Below are 22,024 nucleotides of genomic sequence, written 5' to 3'. Positions count from 1 at the left end.
TTATTTCTAGTCTTAATGCCAAGGGTCAATTAACTGTATCACTTGCATACAAAAAGTTCTGTCATTTTGCATGATCATTAGGTATCTATTATACTCCCACCAAGAAATTGTGGCAGCTATAAGAAATAATCATCACCAATTTTAAGCTTACTTAAAAGCTATTTAGCTATTCAAAGATTAATTTGATCCATTTGGGGACTCTTCTAGCAGGCAGCAAGTTTCCTGGGCCCAAACTCTTTCAGCTTACAGTCTCCATTTAATGTGCCAGCCCTCTTTTTATTTCATCTATCTGGTGCTAGAGAACACTGCTTCTAGTGCTGTTTCTCTTTTGAAACCTGTATGCTAAGCCTATTCATTTGCATGAGGAAGACTCTTTCAACAGCAATAAGTCTTAGTGTCCTTGGAGAGAAGGGCCCTATTCAGCATTCAGCACAGGAGCTTGAACTGCCTGAATCTGTCTCATTATACAGGCCATGTGCAATAAGCCACGGTACCTAACAGCTGCTGGTGTTAGGATTAAGAGAAAAATATTAAATTTGATGCAGAAGCATGTGCATCATGATTTCTACAGTAGCTTCTAGCTGCTCCCTAGGGTGCAAGCTAGATATATGGCATAACACAGAAATCATTTAATTGTGTCAACAGAGTGTGGTAATGTTTGTTTAAAGTAAAAATTAGTTTTGCAGTAAAATTGATTAGTTGATGGTTACTTGGCTGTCACAGAAGCTACTGGGTACAAAAGCAAAATTGCTTTGTTTAATCTTGGGGGAGGGAGGGAAATTCCTTTGAGATCAGAGAAAATATACACAATGTAAACTTGGATTAGTCTTTCTGTTTTGTAAATCAATAAAACAACTGGGAGGTGTGAAGAATAAACTGGATCATCTATCAAAATGGGTTGTTTTCCTGTTTTCTACCTCCTCATAAACTGCCTTTAGCATTCCAGTGCATAGAAGCATCCCAGACAAAGGAGCAGAAATGGAATGTATCTCAGTGCAGATGTACTGCCAATGACAAAAACAAGTGCAGATGAGATTCGAGCAAGCTGCTTCCCAGAATCTGTAAACTAGATCATTCTAAAATTCCCAGGTGACAGCTGGTGTATATGAAGATAAATCTTCACTATCTACAGTAATGAAGAGAGCACTTTATGCGAATACTAATAAAGGACACGAGAAAGGAGGTATGTCTTAGCAGATTTAAACAGGGCGGCAAATAAAATGGGGTAAGAAAACATAATTATTTCAAGGACCTGAGGTATCAAGGAAGCTTGCTTGCCTCTGTCAGTAATCAGATCAGGAATTGGAGGCTGAGCACGACGAGAAAATGTTAATCTGGTTGTGTCACCGAATGAATGGATCTGTAACATTCTGACATTCATAAGTGTTATGAGGTGCATTTAATTAGATTACTTTAATTATTTCCTCAGAAATACTTTTTTTATCTGCTGAAACAATTCAAATTATTCTTGCGTTTTATTCCTTGGTGCTCAGAGTACGTGGCTAGTTACACTTTTAAGCATCAGCAGTACTGTGAACTATATGAAAAGGGGAAAGAGAACACAGGCTTAAGGACAAGGGAAGCAGCAGTGCTATACTGATGAGAAGGACAACATTGCTCAGAAGCATAAATTGCTTCTATTGAACCCTTCAGAAGTAAAGAGTCTACATGGCCCTAGATTCCTGAGTGCTTCAGATTACGTGATATATGGCTAACAGGAAATCATGCATCTGGCCCTAAGGATGCATGCAATTTTTCATGAAAAAAAGTCATGGACTAAGGTACTATGTGTGACAAGAAAGACAGTGCATGTGTGACAACGAACCTATTAACAAGTAAAGGCACGCCTGGGGAATGGGGGGGACTTGCGGGATTGGAAATGTGCTTGGGGATCATTCTGAGCTGAAGCTCTTAATTTTAGTCCAGCAAATTCATTAATTTGAAACATTGGCTAAGTGCAGACAATCAAAAAGCCTGAGGTGGAATTGATCAAACCTTTGCAGGATTCTAAAAAAGTGTTGTGCACACATGCCCCTCGTTTTGTCTACTCATGGCCTATATGTTCATAACTTCAGTAACTACTGCACATTTCATTTAGTACTTGCTTAATGAAGGATTCTTTAAGCTCAGGAGAATAGATTGGGAAGGAATGGAACATACATTTTCCCACCTGTCTTGTGGGGGGAGCACAGGGATACCTGCACTGGCAGGCTGGGGGCACCCCCATATGCCTCCTGGTATGCCAGACATTGCTGAAGGCACCCAAGTCCAGCTGATTGACAGGTCATGCCTGATTGGCTGCTGGGCACATGCCGCCACCCACTGCTGTCAGCTGCAGGAAGGGGACAACCAGCAAGGAATCTCTCCCTGCCCCCACAGCTGTCCATGATGGCAGGGGGGAAAGGGGGAAAACAGACGCCCCCAACCCCTCCCCCAGCCAGAACCACTGAGAGCAGCATGCTGTAGGTGGCTTTCTCCCCTCCCCTGCTGACTGGCCCAGACAAGGCTGAGGAATGCAGTCGCACCCCTTGCCAGATGTTAGGGGTGAAGGAAGAAGGGGGAATGGTGGAAAGCAAAGGCCCCAGTCCCAAGACCACCCACCCCAACACAGCCAGCATGCAGTCCCAGCCAGGTCAGTCAACAGGGGAGGGGAGAAAGCGCTCCCTGGTGCATCCATCCCAGCAGTTCTGGCTAGGTTCAGGGGGTGGGGGCAGGAGCCTCTGCATTCCCCCCATTCCTCCCTTACCCCACAACAGCTGACATGGGGCTGGAGAATGCAGCCCTAGCTGGGCCAGTCAGCAGGGATGAGAAAAAGCCTCCTGCAGTGCACCTCTCTCAGCGGTTCTGCTTGGGTCTGGGAGGCCGCATGGCAGTCTCTGCTCTCTCCCCATCTCTCCCTTCCCACTCCACCTCTAACAGTGTTCCCCAGGCCTAGCTAGGCCAGTCAGTGAGTGAAGGTAGAAGGCTCCCTATAGCTTGCCCCCCGGAGGGTCTGCCTAAGGCCAGGGGAGTGAGGGCCTCTGCTTTCTCCCCCATTCCCACCTATCCCTAGAAGCTGGCAGGGGCTGGGGCTGGGGAGCACAGCCCCAGCCAGACCAGTCAGCAGGGGAGGGGAGAAAGCCCCAGTGGCATGGCTTCCCAATGGATCTGGCTGGGTTGGGGAGGCTGGGTTGGGGCCATAAGCTACTGGTAGGATAAGCATGGAGCCATTTCCACTGCCGGCACTGCCACCAGCATCTGCAGGTGCTTGCCAGCTCCATCCCCACCACCGACACCGCCAGCGGCATCTGTGGGTGCTCACCAGCTCCATTCCCACTGCCAACACTGCCAGTGGCATCTGCGGATGGCCCTCTAGTCTCAGGAGACACCAGTTGCTCATGGGTGGGAGTTTCTGCTTCCCCAATTCCCCCCCCTTCCCTTGCAAAGTCCAGCTGACAGACACAGGCAAGACCCAATGCGCTGGAGAGCAGAGCCTTTGTTGCCTCAGCTCTGTAAAAGTCTAGGGGTAGAAAAATACAGGTAGAGGATAGCCTGCCTGCCCTGTGAGGGCAGGTAAGCGGAGCAGCTGTAACACATCCTGAGATGCCAGGGGACTGTGACCTAACTTGAGTCAGGAGGGGATCTGGCACAGAAGTGCAATAAACCAGTTTAACCTAAACTAATTAAATTTGATACTACATCCATCCAGGTCTATCTTAAACCGACTTCAGTCATTTTGAAACTGGTCTCTGTGCACTGAACTTCTGTTCTCTTACAGGTTTAGACCAGTTTCCAATCACTTATACCAATGTATGTGTAATTTTTGTCCAAATGAAACCATTCAGCAGCCTGTGTGAAATAAGGTATGGTTTTAAGTCAAGTACCCAGTGTATGGGGAACAAACATCACAGTTTTATCCTTTAATAACAAAGAGTCCAGGGGTTGCTTTGAAATACTGCTGTGATACCTAACAGATGGAGGTAGTCAATCCCTTCCAGTCACAGTTAAGGAACATAAGTAATATGTTTTAGGGAAAAATTCAATGCTTCTGTTTACAAGGGTAGCTTGAACTATTGAATGAAGGAATAGATCTGGAGTCATGAGACCTGGATTCTACTTTCATGGTTCTCTTTAATAGATGATCTGTGAATTTCTTCACTTCTCTAAGTCTTAGTTTCCCCTTTTATAGAATTATCCATTGATTTGCATTACACTGTAATGTGTATGAATATCCATGCATAAAGAACAAAATCTAATAATTAAGTAAGATTATAATGCAATAAGTATTATGTCCAACAGATAAATGTGGAAATTTTAAGATAAACTATGGCCAGGTTAGTGCCTTTTCTGAGCTCTAATTTAGTTGATTCAGTAACCAGTGTGAAAGAAGACAGGAATACACATATATAAAAGGAAAAGACAGTGAAAATAAATTTAAATTAGAAAGAGAATGGGGAAAGACAGAGAGCATATTGCTACTGAAGCACAGATTATAAATTAGTCCTATTATGCTGCAGAACAGAACAATTTGGTGCAGGATCTTTTTTTGCCAAAAATACAAGCAAAGCCAGGGAAAATTTTGATATATGCCACCACCCTCAGGGTGAAGGACAGCAAAGGAGACAAGTTGTTTTGCATGTTACCTTTTGAAATCATATGTTTTTAAAATCTTAGCTCAACCTTAAAGACTTCACTGGGCACATCTATGGGTGTGTGTAGACAAAATGGGGGCCCTCAATTGAAGCAATGGGTTTTTAAAAACACCGCTTCAATTTAAGGCCAAATAAACCCCTGTGTTGTGGACACACCTGTGCACTTACCTGCCTCTCTTGTGGCAGGGAGGGTGGCAGAGGGAAAACTGCCAGCAGGTGGAGCAGACTCTGGGCTATTGCTTTGCTCTGTGGCAGTGGTCCCCCCGCCAAGCAGCATCTGCTCACAGGCACCTGGCTTGGGTGGTCCCGGGTGGCTCTACAGTCACAGAGGGAAGCACTCAGCCCTCGTGCAGCTCAGGCAAGCAGGCAGGCTCCAGAGGGGGGAAAAATTGCTGCTTTTTTTTTTCTAGGGCAGAGCCTTCCTTCCCGGGCTCCCACCAGGCTGCCTGCATGGGCTTCCTGCAGAGCCCCTGAGCTGCATGGAGCCCAATGCTTCACTCTGCAGCTGTAGGGCAGCAAACTAAAACTCCTTGGAAGAGTTTTAGTTTGCTGCACCCCAAGTCATTTGAGGCGCATTACGCTGCCAAATTTGCTACAGTGGCTGGAATTACTGCACAATATGCCACCGATGCATGCAAACACCAACACCATTAAAGCAGTGCAAAAGCATTTAACCCATTTTAAAGTGTTGTGCACACATGCCCCTTATTTTGTCTACACACAGCCTATATGTTCATAAATATGCAGTAGTTACTGTGCATTTCATTTAGTACTTGCTTAATGAAGTACTAACTAAATACACAGCAACTAGAGTTACTGTGCAGTAGCACTGGTACACGGGGTTTTAGTGATGCTTGCTGTGCACTAGGCTAATACTACTGTTCAGTAGATTATTGGCGCATTTTTGCCCAGCACACTACTGTGCAGTGATATTAGGCTACTGTGCATTAAGCATCTCATGTAGACATACTTACTAAGATGCAACAATTTGAAGCACACATAAAGGCATACAGTTTAAACAGTCCAAAATGCTGATTTTATTTACTGTTTGATAATCTCCCATGTAACCACTGATTTCTTTCTAACCATTGCAACTGTAGTTGCCTACATTCAAAGTGGTTCCCCAAGGACAAAAAAAGAGCCAGTAAATCCAAAGCAATAGTGTGAAATGATATATAAGTTTGCCCTTTTATGTGCAGCAGCCAGATATATAAAATTTATGTTTTAAGCTGTCAATTAAATAAGCAGCTAGAACTTTTCTTAGAGACTAAATAATATCCTTTTACTGGTCACTGTTTGGTGACACAACTGTAATAGGTCACAGGGGTACAATAAGAATGACTAAAATGATTGTGGGTTATTTGATTACCAAGTAAGTGTCATATACTGGACCCCATATGTGAATGAAACAGCCACAACTGCCATTTGTAAGACTCTTGAGTGAGAAATGAAATGTGGCTTTATTTATTAACATGCTAGCAGAGAATGCAGAAACAGCCTGCATGTACCACTTGATGTTTATCTTGGGGTTTTTTGCTGTTGTTGTTTGTTTTTGTTTCTCTTCCCTTCTTTCTCCCCTTCTACAATTCATCTAATCTTCTGCAAAAGCAATTAAATCATCTAGGTGATGATAGGTCCTTCTTTTTAGCAAAGGCTTCTCATTACAGCAGCAGCCAAAGAGATCCTATCAAGATCAAGGCCATGTTGTGCTGGGAGCTGTACAAACAGGGATAAACAGACAGCTCCTACCTTGGACAGTCTCATTCTATTAACAAAATAATCAGTTTAAATCATTCTAGAGGGGAGAGTTGTTATTCAAATTAAAGCCCTTATAAACAAAATAGCTGTATTGGTATCACATATGAATACTGAATATCTCATCATGCAGGTGGCTACTTGAATATCTATTTATTTCTGTGGACAATCACCCACTTGGAAAAATGAGACCCCAAAAGCCTGATTATCTGAGCTGATGAGTAGCTACAACACAGACATATATGGGAGCTGGGTATGAAAAACACCTCAAAAAATTAAATCATTAATATTTCAAACAAGCAAATGTGCAACATATATATGTACATTTGACAGGAAGAATACTAACTCTACTTTGTAATCGGAGACCACAGTTTAACAAGTATATCATACAGTACATGTCCTATCCTGAAAATGATTATATATTCTATTCACTATCAGTAATCCATCTGGCTGAAATGAAAGCATCATGCTGCATGGAGCACTTTATAAGCAAAATAGACACACTAACATTTAACAGACCTATAGAGCACAATACTCAGGGATGCAGGCACAGGCATTCTGTTAAAGATGCATCATTTTGCAATAAAACACTGGCATAGTTAAAGCAGTACAACATTTATGTGTAGACAGCACTTAACAACAACATCCCTACTGTGGATGAAGCTGCATCCAAATAAAAATGCTTTACACTGGTATCATTATTCCTGTAAGAGAAGGAGTATAATTTTTACTGGTTGAATTTATGTAACAGTAGTGTTTTGTACTGAATTATCAGGGTAGCTTATTGCATTTTCACTATTGAAAATCATTATTTTTCAATAAGCCACTACTTAATTATAAAATCTCTTTTTAATTATAAAACTGTAAATCACCATTTTATTAGAAAACACTTTTACACTGACATTCCTGCATCTATGTTAGGAGTTGCACTGATATTTAATCTGGTAAAAAATCATACTCTGTATCAAAATGTGTGTGCTGATACTACAATGTTGTTTAAGAATAAGCTTGTAAATACTGATAGATTTTTAGGTTTATTTTTTAATGGCTAAGGCCCCTATTCAGTAAAGCAATTAAGGCCAGATTTAAAAAGTGCCTAACTATTTAGGTGCCTAACTTACTATTGATTTCAAATCCTTTTGTGATTCTAGGCCTTAAAGCCTAACTTTAAGCCAATTTCTGTAGCACATCGTGAAATAATTGTTTAAATAATGGTCTCATCTAATTTTCCCATTTAAAGAATTCATTGCAATGAAATAGCATTGTCCTCTAGGAGAATGCAGATGTTGGTGTACCATCAGTAACTGAACAAACTCATTCCCAATAAATCCTTAAGATTTTATCTCAAAATTATTAAAAGTAGTATTAATTAAGCTATTCTATTAATGTTCTGTTTCCAAAAACTCTAGACTTGGATAATGTGTATAATTTTTAATGAAACAAAAGTTAGAAAACTTCCTTTCAAAGTAGAACTATAGTGTTTGCAGAGTATATGAAGAGTGATTATTATAGAGAATAGGAAACAGAAGATACAAGAAAAATTCCTCACATTATAGGAAAAACTTCAACTCTCTCGACAAAGTGAAACTGAGTGAAAATGATCCAAATTAGAAGTAACAGACACAGTAGCCTTGTCCTCATATTGATTTTCTTTTTCAAGTCTGAGATTTTCTCTCTCTCCCACATTTTTAAGCATTCTTTTGAGCCTGTAGTTTTCTGCTGAGTATAGTAATAAGCACATCTAGAAAAATCCTATCAGAATTCCTGTATATCAGGGTTTCCAAAAGAGCAAGGTGTTTTAATGCAAATCATTTGCTGCTCTAAATTATTTTGTGAGATTTAAAAGAAGTCTCATGGATTCTTTTTTTAATCTTGAAAATGTCCCCATCATAGAGTCCTGGTCTGTCTGGATAGAAAGGAGGACACAAAAGAACTTGTTCATCTGTATACCCCAGGTAAAGGCAGCAGATATTTGCCTGAAAAGAGAAGCCACTGTTCATGCTAGCTAAGTGATGATGACTTATCTATGCCACTTCTCTATCCCCCCTGGGAGCACCCGACCTCTTTAGTCCTGCTCTGCAGGTGTCATCTGCCCAAAATGAGGAAAGATAGCCATTGTTAAATGGCCCCTTCATGTGCTAGTGAGTATACCTGATACAGAACTACAGAAAGATCTGGGCTACATTGCTTTATTTTGGAAGTGGTGGCAAGTGAGTTAAGAGTAAGTGAGCAAGGATTGCTTCATGCCTCTGGGCATAGCAGGGAAGTATACATCTGTGTCACTGCTTGCCCCAAACAGTGACCATTGCAGTTAGTCTCTAAACTGGTCAGCTCAAAGAAGAGTACAAGTGTTTCCAATGTAAAGGTGACAGACATACCGTGGCAATAGAGGCCCTATGTACTCTCCCATCTCCAGTGCTGGGCTCTGTGCCTTTAAGGCACAATCTAGCTGTTAGATTGTATAGGTTAGCACAGCAACACTATGGATGTTTCTTTTGCTAAGATAAGGCCATTTTGCTGATCCATAGTGATCTATTCAGTATCAGCCTCTTTCATCCATGCTCAAAGCTGAAAGCAACATTAGTTATTATTAGAAACAAAACAATCTGAAAGCTGAGAGGGGGAAAAAGAGGGCAAAGGTGGAGGTAAAGTAATATTTCTCTGCATCAGTGACTGTAATAAAATTTTCCTTTTGACTTTCCAGCTGCAAAGCTGCATATTAGAGGCTGGTTGAAAGCTTCAGCTAATGCTTAAAAGAAGGCAGCTGTTGACTAATTTGCAACAATAAAAATATATTCCTAATGAACCTTGAAATGAGCCTTCTTACTGAAACTGTCCCTCTACCTGAAAAGATGCCCCAGCACTTCACACATCACTGCTTGCTGTATATTGAACATAAACCAATAAAATCACTGAATAATGGATACTGGAAGAGACCTACAATAAATGTGTTTTCAAAATGTGATTGTAAAGTTGATCTTAATCATAATATCGCAATGAAGCTATTATTGCATTGTGGGCTTTCAGATATATCCCACTGCATACTGTCTGTATGTCACACTATCATGAGGTTCTTATATTGCACCTAATTCAGTACTGTTTTAAACCAATTTATACTGGTGTAAATCCATCTATTTGAAACATCTAATATTGCTTTCAGCTTTGAACACAGATGAAAGAGGCAGACAGTGAGCAGGTCACGTGCATTAGCAAAACAACCTTAACAAAGGACTAAGAAGAAGACTATATTAAACACATAGCAGGATGGTGGCACAGACATGGGGAAGGCCATGAGGCAATAACAGCTCTACCACCTTTCAAACAGGTCTGACACAGGTTGCTTCTGTGCTGACTGGCTTTCTGGTTGGTACAGAACAGATATCCTCCCTCAAGTCAGATTGCTTTAAAATAGTTTCACTTAGAATCATATCAGAGTGAAAGTAATGTTAAGCAGTAGTCACTCCGGCCTGCTGAATTTGCCAGAACAATGTCTGAACCTTATCACTAGCCCCTGGATGCATGAAAAAATGTATCTGCCAGAAGCAAATAATACTCTCCTTCAGTGAACCAATGCCATATTATATGTAGACAAAATCTGTCTCCTACTCTGTTCCCACAGTTTCACCAGCATATCTGGGTGGGTATTCATTTTGTGTACAGGAATCACAAGTGATATAATGCAGGTATAACTGTTTCTAAAATTACCCACTCCTGGCTCCTGAAATGATCACATTCTGTGATGTGAAAGAGCATACCTGGATTGTGTGCCATATCTATGATAGAAAACAACATCTCTCTCTCTCTCTCTCTCTCTCTCTCTCTCTCTCTCTCTTTTCCCCTCCCTGCCTTCCTAGACTGCTCCCCGTTGCAGCCACTTTTTTGCTGTCCTCAAAAACATGCTGGATTTGGTCTTTTCTGAGACTGTGTCTGTTTTCTCTATCCTGTACAATGATCTTTTGGTCAAGTTCTTGCTGGGTCAAGCCAAGCCAAGAGGGTGACCCCAAAGAGCCAAAGAAACCATGCCATAGGGGCCAGCTCCAATGACACACTATAACAGGTGTGTCAAACATATGGCCCATGGGCCAGATCAGCACGACCATCTGGACCCCAGTGCAGCCCGTGGGACTGATCAGAACTGCAGAGGGCTTGGTGGAAGCCGCTGGTGAAAGGCCAGTCCACAAGCCAGATTGGATCCATGGACCACTCTTACCCATTCCCCTCCCCAAGCCTACATGATCTGGCAGCAAATCCAGCCAATCTGGGACCCAGGCTGCATGTGGTACAAATCCCAGAGCAACTATAATGGGTACTACATGCGGTGTAGTCCAGCCAAAGTAGCAGCTGCTCTGTATATAATACCAACTCCAATCAGTCTGGGACCCACGTGGTCCAGTCCTACTCTACTCATCCATCCCACAGGGCTGGATGAATTTGACACCCTACTTCTCTTTGCTAGTCCAGGCACACATCTCATTTGAGCTTTGACACCTTAATTCTCAACAAAATGCGGACCAGCTTGGATCATGCTGTACCATCGAGGAGGAACTCTACAAGTTAGAAGATGTGTGCCTAGTCCTAAATATGTAGCCCCACGAAGGGCATTTTGGGCAGAAGGGTCAATCTCTGGCAATACATGTGTTTTGTTGTTGACAAGTTGTTCATACCCTCCCCTTGGTGTTTTGCATTTTCACCTATTGTTTTAAAATGTTTTTATTATAAAGGCGTTAAAGTCTCTCTCATCTCAGTATCTCACCTGTTTCAAAGGCAGAACCTAGTAGTAGCCATGCTGGAACAAGCCCAGCTGGCCTGGCGTACCTTGTACAAGCTGCCCATCACCTAGAGGACTGGTGACTTCCAGTGGCTGCTGCTACATGGGGCACTGGCTGTGGATACTTTTGTCCACCACTTGTATGTGGCACCACCAGCAGTTTGTCCCTTTTATAAGGAAGAGGAGACTTTCTTCCATTGCCTCCCTTGACTGTCCCTGGCTGTGGCCACTCTTTGCTGCCCTCATCACCCTCTTTGGTGCACTGGACATAGACTTTTCAGAGACTGTGTACAGGTTGTCCATCTCATACTGAGCAACTGAGAAGAGCATGATGTGGCTGGCCAATTTTCTCTTGGCCAAGCCAAGACTGCAACTATGAAAAGCTGCAAAAAACAGCACACAGCAACATACATCCTCCAACTCTTCTGCTTCTTGGTCCAGGCATGTGTCACATTTGAATTTGGACATTTTACCTTGCAACAAAATGTGGAGTCGTTTATGTTGTGTTGGCACCTCTGCAAGGTGGAAAATGAACAGCTGGTCCTAAATGTGTAACTGCAGAGGAGGGGGATTCAATTTCTGATGGTATGGTGTCAGGATTTTTCACATTTCCTGTGTATTTGTTATTTTGTGTAACTCCTATTGCCTTTGTATACAAGACCTGTGGTAAACATTGGAGCTTTCCTTTCAAATTTAGTTGATACAAGTTGTTTTGTATACCACTGGAATCCCTATGGCTTCTGCATTCAGTCATGAGCCAGAGATCAAGCTATCATTACAGAATCCTAGAGAGGAACTTCTTGCCAAAGCAAAGGGATTTGGTATCTACAATAATGTATCCATGCAGCTGTTATTAATGGGAGAAACAGATTTGTTTTCAATATTTTTCTCTTTAACAGTCATAGCCAAACCTTTTGGATATGTGGGCTACACAGTGATTATAAACTGAGACTCTGGACTTTGAAAGTCCCATGACTACTCCTTTTCCAAGCAAACAGCTTGAAATCTTTTTGTAAGCTTTTAGACTTGTTTTGCATGCATGACCACTATAGGTTTTATACCACAATCCCATTGGTGGCAAACATTGTACTGTTTAAGCTTTGTCCTAGGCCCATGTCCCATTCCTTTCCCAGGTATATAAAATACTGCAACCCTGAATTGGAGGGGTGGCATTTCTAGAATCAAGACAGAAGATTCATTTTCATGCCAATTCTGTCCTTGGTTTTGCTACTGAAACCACCACTAACTATTCTAATCATGATCCTGAGTTTTGTGATGTCAGGCAGCATTCAACAAGAACTGTCATTCTAAAAAAAGGCATCTAATAAATAGTAGATTTAAACTAACTTAAATCTTTGTTTCATTTTACATAGTTCACTGAAAAGCCATTTCTTTGACTGAAGCACATTTTGGGGATAAATACAGATGTAGTTTGTTATTTAATGAATTGTGTTATTTAGGTCAGACTAAATGATTGTAAACCCTTCTGGTCTTAACATTGAGACATTTGTTAGTTATTGTTGCTGTTGATAATATACAGTTACTGCCTTTGAGAGTCAGATCAGCCAACACACTTGAAATGGGAAAAACTTATTCATTTTACTTTCTCCTACCCTCTTTCTCTCACTCTATTCCTCTTACACAGTTAGTAGAGCTGAAAGTAAAGGACTCAAAATAAAGATAAAAAGGAAGTAACTATACCAGGCAGACCACACCATATGAACTATGGTATTTGTGTGAAGAAGCAACTTGAATTTTAGACATTCTGAGGAAAACAAAATGATTGCACTGAGGCAAGAAAACAGTTCAATGTAAGTGGAAGAGAAAATCGGATAAATTTATGTAGTCATATGGCCTGGACTAGCAAAAGATGAATAGGAAAATAGAATGAAGGGTCTGTACATATGCACACCCAGACAACTTCAGAATATGTATTCAGTCAAAGCCTGCAACCATGTTAAAGCCAATATTACTGGAACTTTAGGAAGCAATAAAAAAAGTATATTTTGTATGTTTTCAATGCTGTTAGGATACAAGTGGATGGTACATGTAGTAATCTTTGGGTTTAGTAAATGCAGGCATATAATGAATGACAAGAACTAAACAACAAACATTATTGGAGCAGTAGATCATCTCTGCAGTCCCTTTGTTTCTATCTAACTAACTAGCCACTCCCTAACTCAGGGACCGTCTCCCAAGTCTCAACTTCCACAGTCTTGTGCCAGGAAGCATCTCTCAGTTGTAATTTCTGTTAGTACATCTTCCCTTGTAACAACAAATACCAAAATCATTTAACACAAAAATCAATTAACCCCCATCTACAGAGGAGAGGTTACTAGCGTGCCACACTGGAATTAGTCTTTAGCATTTATTTTCCTATAGTTGACAGTGGATTTATGACCCCGCTACCTTGCTCCAGGTGGGCCCAAACCCTCAGATGGACCATGACCTCTGAATTCAATAATAGGTGACTATTATTGATACACTGTGATAGCAGATAAAGAATATGCAAACGATTTTATATCTACCAGTCCCAGGGCTCACAGAGTCAAGGTATGTCTGGCCAGTACTTAAGCTTCACTCTGAGGTTCTTTCTTGATTGTTAGATGTCAACAACCTGGACATTGGAAGCTGAGGCCCACCTCCCACTCTCCAATGGGGTGGGTAAGATGGGCTGGTGGTATGTATTCTGTCCATAGTGGCCTTGGATTCTCCTCTTGGGGACCCTTTGCTGCTCTGAAATCCTTCCTTTTGTATTTTTTCTCTCTTTGATGATTCTTCATCTATGGGTATCGCTAACTGGTCTCTCTACGGTCATCACGCTGTCCATGTTCTGTCCTGTCAGCATATTCCTTTGTTTCACAAACCCATTACATGCACACATCTTAATTTGGGCTCTACCAGTTTCTGTTCATCTACCAAAACTGGAAATCATAGGGCTTTACACCTGAGCACTGTGACCTGGCCAAAGTGGCTCTGTTATGGAACACTGTGGTGCATGTCTTCAGTTTCCCAGACTGTGTGTCTGATTGTTGCTTGCCTGTGTTCAGACTGTAACAAGTGGGTATCCCGGGGCTGGCCTCACAACGAAGGCCTCCCCACTTGTCTTAGTTCTAGCCACCCACCTCCTCTCCCGCCATGCCTTGATGTTATAAGCTGTTACTCAGGCGGGAGGCCACCCATTCATCTGCTCTGATGATAAGGCCTATATATACGACTCTGACCTCCCCTTATCATATCCCATTCTTTGCTGATGTTCGATGGCCTAACACCCGGCCTTATCACAATTCAGTATACACACTGGTCTCCAAGCCCCTCACTGGGCCCACCAGCCCCATCCTTAGACTCTGTGCCCCCTTCTCAGGCTCCGAGCCCTGTTCCCCAGCTCTGAGCCTCTCTCACTGGCTCTAAGCCCCATCCTTTGGCTTCAAGAGTCTCAGCACCCAGGCCCCTCACATTGGGCTCCAAGCCCCACATCTACATCGTGGATTCCAAGCCCAATCCCCCAGCACTAACTAATTCATAACCCTTATCCCCTTGCCTTGGAGCTCCCCTACTAGCTCCCCAAAGCTTAGGGCCCCACCCCTCTGGAGCCTAATTCCCGGCTCCCTTGTGTGACCACAGACTTCACTGTGAATCCCTCCATCTGACCTGGCCCCTGCCTCAGTCCTCACAGTGAACCTGGGCTCCCCGTGTCTAGCTCTTAATATCCACCAGAGATGTGGGGGTTAGGGTTATCAGATGCCCCTACCCATCTGTGCTCGCCGGGCTTTCTCTGTCCACGGGGATGTGGCTCCGATGCTCCAACCAGTTGTTACTCTGCTCCTGGGCCCTTTAGAAGCATTGAGGCAGCTCTCCCTCCTGCATCAATGATCCCACTCTCGCCATGTCTTGATGTTCCACAATGGGTGGGGTCGCCTGGTGAGTCCCTGAATGCCTGGGTCTGAGCTGGCGATTATTCACGGGGCTCCACCACCCCTGCCCCCTGGCGTCACGCCACCTTTGTCGGGCCGCCTCAGCGATGTCTTGAGGCCAACCTAGTGGATCCTGCCTAATCCACTTGCGTACTGACGCCTCATGGGGTCAGGTCACGTAGACTTCTAGCAAGGCTCGCTGCTAACCCCGCTCCCTGAGAGGCTATCTCCAGGACCGGTTCTCTGGTCTCCCTATGCCTAGTACCCCAGGTGTTTTCCCCAGATTTCCCCAACGTGGGGCCAATCACCTGCAGCCCCAACAACAGTGCTACTCCACCACTCTCCATGTATTTTACTTCACCTAATCCCCAAAGCACAAGCCCATTCACCCAAGCTTAGCCTCCAGGGCTTGGGCAGTGACCCCACCACGATCACAACCCTTCATCTTGGTCCTCCCGAGCTCTTGCCTCCCAGCGTGCCATCCTCCATTCCCCATCAGTCCGATCCTCCACCTGTGTCTTGCGAGGTCCTCGTGGCTGCCTTCGCTCTCCATTCTCCAGGCCAGCTCTCACTTCACTGGAGCCTGATGCCAGATGTCGATGAAGCACTTCTCTCTCCAACGTTCCTCGCTCCAGCTCTCCAGCCCCCTCAGGATGCTCCTCCAGGACCTGCTTTTCCTGTGGTGCTTGTAGCAGCTCTTCCCTAGGGCCATCCGCCCCCTCCGCCACAGCCACCACCATTTTTATCTTCACCGGCCAGTGTCTGGTACTGATGTCACCAGCCGGCCGCAGCTGCACATAGAGGCTCACGAGCCATGAGGGTTCCCCGGGAGTGTCGTTCTGGGCTGCAGGTGAGTAGCTGGCTTCACCCCACTCCCCAGGACACTGTCTTTCACTGGCCTGACATTTCTGGGGTACTGTCCCATCATAAACATTCCCTGACAGGGTGCAGTTTCCAGTCATGCCCAGGACGAGGAGCATCCAGCACCCCCCCAGCTCCTCCCAAGATGTTGTGAACAGCAGCTCCAGCCAGGTGGTGTTCTCCAGCTGGCTGGAAGCAGACTGCTGCTCCTGTTGTTCAGGGTCCAGCCCGTATACACCAGCCAGGCCCTGTTCCTCAATCAGGCACCATTGCCTGATTGGGATAACAGCCAGCTGCAGGCTGCCTGTTCCTGCTCCTACAAGTAACAGTGGGTCTTGAAGGACACTTGTCACAAACAGACTTTTAGAAATCAGTTAACCCTTACCATTGCCCTGGACCATTGTTCTAATGCACATCTACTTTACCTACAAGCCAGTTCCCAAAAGCAAACCTTTAAACACAATTTTTTAGCAATCACTATTTCTCCTTTTAGTAAGTCTCTATGATTCTTTCTGGAGGTTTCACTTTCCTCTCAGATGAGTAAAATCTCAGATCTGGTTTCACTTGTTTTGGGTAGGAAGCTTTTCCTCCTAGTCTTGATAAACTTAAATCCTTGTATCAGGAGCCAACTAACATAGCACAAAGTTCATTAGCTACATACACCTGAGGCTGAGTTCCTCTTTCTGCAGGATATTTGCATCTGTGTCCATAGGTACATTTCTTCCCATGAGGGTATGGTTGTTTCTTGGATTCTGGAACAATTGGTTGCTTCCTAAAAAGATTGCCAGATTTACACAGCCAAGAGGATCATCAGGAGGCAGGAATGTTGTGTCTTCTTGTACTACAAGTGCATACTTAACTAGATTCAGTTTCTCACAAGCTGCCAGACCCAAAATTGGTGTCAACTCCCTAGGGCCAGAATGAATAGAAGTTTGTATACTCTATTCTTGTTTTGGATGCTAGCAGCACTCCTCCTTTTCACTGCTATATTTGTTACTAAATAGCCAGTTACATTGATGTTTGTTGGATATACTATTTGTTTCAATTTAAAGTTTTTATATTCATGTCCTGCTAAAATATTAGACAGAAATCAAGTGTCCATTTTAAATGAAATAGTTGTTCCTTGCACTTCACTGGCAAGATACAGACCCTCTCATTGTTTTTGCATGCTTCTAGCTACCATATCTATAAAAAACTCCATTTCCAGGGTATGCCTGTGTGTACACTTGAGGTTTGTGTGTTTGAGCTCTACAGCAGCTGACAAAATGGTTCCTATTATAACAGTAAAAAAAAATTTTGAAATGCAGCACAATGCCAGAGCCATTTTGTCTTCCACACTTGTTGCATGCCTACTCTTTTGCTCTTACTCTCTCTCAGCATTGTCTTTGCCAGTTCAAAATTCATTCCTATGAGGTGGCTTTTTCTGGCCATAGCCTTTCATGACTTTGCATGGATGATCCCTTTTGATATATTCAGCTTTGAAGCCTGGGTTTTTGCAGCTTTTGTTGCCCTGCACATTTGGTTAGTATTTTCTAAGGACAAGTCTCCCTGGCACAATAGGCTTTTTTCTAATACAGTGTCTGTAATGCCACAAAAAAATTCTATCTCTAATTAGAGATTCTGTTAAGTTCTCAAAAGCACAGTTCTTACTCATCTTCTTTAATTCAGTAATCTACTGATCCTGTTGTTTGTCTTCACATTAAATAGTTGTGTCTTTCAAGAGTCTTATTCTTTTTTGACGTAGCACTTATCAAACTCGGACAATATTTTACTTAGTTTCATATTCTAACCTTTTTTAAAAGGTAAAGGTATTATAAACAGCCAGGGATTTCCCCCCTCCCCCAACCACAATATGCAAGAAGACTCAGGATTTGATTTTATCATTTTTATCCCTTGCCTTTATGACTTAATGCGCAGTAATTATAGTGCATTAATACATGTGTAGACACACCCCCTAACTAGCTAGCTACTCCCTAACTCAGGGATAATATCCTAATCCCCAGTTTCGTCTATCTTGTGTTAGGGAACTTCTCTAAATTATAACTTCTATTGCTGCAGTATGTACTTAAGAACTATGGAGTAGAAAAAGAAAATGTATACCTTTATGGTCTTTTCTGTTTATTGTGATTTTCAAAGCCAGTTAACTGACAGCAAATTATGTTAAATCTCCCTAGCTTGAAATAAAATCAATGTGAGTCATGAAAAAGCTATTATTACAAGAGAGAGTCCATCCATAACATATAAGGGATTATGGTCACTGAAAATTGAGTTGTTTCTTTTTTTCCCCAAGTACTTATTTATGCTTAGATGAGATGCCATGTCACTCCCTACACTAGTTCCAGCTGCCTAAAACACTGCCAAAGTTGCTTTTTATTGCCAAATCCAGTTTCCTATGACTTGTTCTATCGCTTATACCAGAAAGAAGAAAGTGTCTTTTGGAATATATTTTGACTCAAAAACATGCCCTGACTTCCAATGCTGCTTCCCTCCCAGGAGACACCTCTATAAGTTGCAATTGCCTTTTTCACAACAGTAGTTTCCATGATGGTTTCCTAGCATTTTAGGTTCACCTTTTTTCTATCGGATGTAAAATTATTTGTTTGGTATGTAATGTCTGAAACTACTGTGAGCTCCTTCAGTTAATGCATACTGCTTGATGGAAAGAATCCTAAACATAACCATATTTCACATGAAAAATCCACTGCAGTTCAGCTGCATGCATCAACTCTCTACCCACAGAGGCTAATTTAGATCATAAAGTGAAGAAGCTTAATATCTGCTAAAATAAGATGGTTTATGGTGGAGAAGATCTCACCAGTGAACACAAGGGTAAGCTACAAATAGTTCTTGCAACTAGTAGACTGGGATATCATGAGTCAAAAATTGCTCCATGTTTTGGATGTTTTGTTTGTTTATGCATTATTCAACCATCATAAGTGTTTCCTGTTATAAATGGATGATATGCCAGTGTCAAATTATGAGTTCTAGATTTTGGAACTCTATTTTAATGTAAACTTCTTTAGTCATTTCAGAATTTGTACAGCTTATGAAATCTGTTTGATAATGAGAATTTTCTGTATCAAACTTTTCTCCATTTTGTACATGGTTCTAATTTACCTTCTTTCTTGTGTTTTTACGTCCATGTAGGACTGACATTCAGAGGAGTGGGAACACAAGGCTTATAATGGAGAGCACTTCAAATGAATGACTCCCATTCAAGTGAAAACACTCTTAGACCAAAAATAGGATAATGCCCAGGACAAACCATTTTTTCAAGTTTTAGCCCTAGAGAAAGGTAGCTAAGTAACTGATCATCTGATGAAGGCTTTTGATTAGCTTATAAGACTGATTGGGGTCACCTGATAAAGGGCTCTAGGGTATATAAAGGAAAAGGTCTCTCACCAGCTATGTTTGAGGAAAACAGGAGTAGAGGATAGATTGGCAGTAGAAGTATAGCAAGACCAATGGCAAGAGTTTCCACTGAGACAAAGACAGTGACAACAACAATTCACACTTGGACACTTGCTATGAATTACCTACCTGAAGAAGCCACATACAGGTAGTTGGGTCCAAACCAACACACAGATTTCTGACCAAAGAAGTGAGTTTATAAGCCATGAGGAAACTAATGCAGATTGTATTGATTTTTGTGATAGATATTAAAAAGATGCACTGTTTAGTGGAATTCTTACAAATCCTTTTTATGTCTGCCTCCTGCATTTCATGATCTGGGAAAGGTAAATTTAAACTTCAGAGTGCTCATGAGCCTGGGATTCCAGGAAAACGGTATGCTTCAGCCACAGGGATGTCTGGGATGCCAGCATTTTGTCTTGGGTGTTCAGCTAGGAAAACTAGGCCAAGATATAAAGGGGTAACATCCTGTGCTCAGAAAGTATGGCAGAAAGACTAACAAAAAGGGACAGTCATGAAGTCTACTGAGCTCAAATAAAGCTTAAAAGTGTTTAAACTTAAGTATGCCCACGGGTATGTCCAAGAGAGAGAGCTTTATCAGTGTGACACTGCACCTAAATCTTCATTTTTGCACAGTACTCCATTCTAAACTAAGACCTCTAAATTGCAATAGAAACCTCTTTAATCTTGACAAGGTCAGTTTTTCCAGGGTATGTCTACAATGTTTTCTAAGGTGTACTGCAGTATGATGTCAGGAGAATACTAAATATATACAATAAAAGTGGTCTTAAAAACTTCAGGAATTTTGAATATTTTCATGAATACCTGAAAGTAATATTTCCCCTTTACCATAGATCAGGTTATAAAAAGACTGACTGATATATTCTGATCTGGTACTTGGTGATGATGCAGGGAACAGAGAGCACTCATACTTTCTTCTCAAAGTCCTTATGAAATGGCTTTGTAGCCATGGTGATGTTGAAAGAGGCCACTCAATCCAAAAACAAGTCTTTCTCTTACCATATACTGGACTCATTACAAAACTGAAGTTAGATTCTTCTTTGACTGATGTCTCATTAGATAATCTGAATGTCTTTTTCCCAGTGTATGGTGCTCACCTTCACCTCAGGTGGCCCAAATTTCTGGTTTTGGACCAGAATGATAATTGTCATGGTCTCATTTGGAATTTTACTATTATCTTCATTGGGTCTGGATCTTTATTAGAGCAGTGTCAATTACTTATTAGGGACTTCTTAAAGACTATGCAGCCTCATTCTACGTTACCAGTCTTCTGGGCTTATTTGCAATGAGGAGAGCTAGACTGCTACTTGAATGGGATAATCTCATTAATTTTGAAAGTTTGTTTGCCAATATAAATTGGTTAGTAAAATTGTCTCTTCAGGGCCACTCCCGGGACAGATGCTGTATATGATTTCTCTCAATTTTTCTTGCTATTGTGCTTTGTTGCCTTTCTCTTGCTTCAAGTTGGCAGTTTTCTTTATCACCATATTTTGAGATCAACAAAAGTCTCTCGTGAGTTCTTCATTAAGTAAACAAAGAGATACTTTTGTTTCTCCTTCTCTAGTTTATATCAATTCCATCTGAGTCCAGCTTCATAGTTGGAAGAAAAGAAAAAACTTTTTGTGAAAATTTCATGTCTATATTCTGTGCCAAAGAATATATAGAACCTTTTCTTTCTGAATATTGTCCTAAGAATGGTACCAAGAAGACAATTTGTGTGAAAAATGGATGCTTTATGTGCTAAAAAAGATAGACTTTTTGAATATTAGCCCCATTAAATTCTCATTATTTACAGATAAAGCAGTTTGAATTATCCTTGTATTTTTTTCTGGTTTTCTGCTATTTCCATTATTCTTATCAGCAACAATTTTGTCATTTTAAGTGCCCAAATTTATAGTAAGTATTTAATTATTTTGACAGTTTATAGCAAAATATGTATTGAAAGGGAAGCAGTTGAATTATATGAACCATTACCTACATAGAAACTGGAAAACTATCAAAACCAACCAAAATCCAGTAAGAAAAAGGGAAATAAAGTTGGGGGGAAAAAGGTTTTTTTTTCACTGATAAAACCCAGTCAATGTAAAACGATGCTAGTGTTTCATCCAATACCATTGAAAGTAATGGGGACATTTTCTCTGACTTCAGATGGGTTTGGATCAGGTTCATGATGTATGAATGTAAGAAACTGTAAGTTACATTTCTATCCATCTCATTCAAGCAATGTAAACCAACATAATCCTGTACAGAGTGAAGAGAAAAGACTCAGTCTTTCAGTGTATCTACTTTTTAATTTTTAATATTACAGGCAAAGAAACACATTTTAGTATTTTTTTTAATCTGACATTCTCCTAGCATTAGGACCAATTTCAGTTTGTGCCCTCCATCCAATCATATATTCAGACACATTATTTTATGTATACATTGTGTAGCACTAAAAACAATTAATCCACTGAGATACCATAATAAAACAAGATTGTACTGCGTAAATGTAAAATATGTAATAGACATTTGAAATATAGGAAAATAAATATAATTATCAAATGTAGTTTTGTGAACAATTAATGCTATCCATAATTACAATATGCAAACAAAGAAACCACATGGGAACAATTGCACAATAATGAGTTTTTAGGTCGTGATTGCAAATTTGTATCTGAAGT

This window comes from Crocodylus porosus, unplaced genomic scaffold (genome assembly GCF_001723895.1).
Source record: "Crocodylus porosus isolate Cpor-Errol unplaced genomic scaffold, CroPor_comp1, whole genome shotgun sequence".
In the NCBI taxonomy this organism is placed as follows: Eukaryota; Metazoa; Chordata; order Crocodylia; family Crocodylidae; genus Crocodylus; species Crocodylus porosus.
This window is presented reverse-complemented; position numbering follows the sequence as displayed.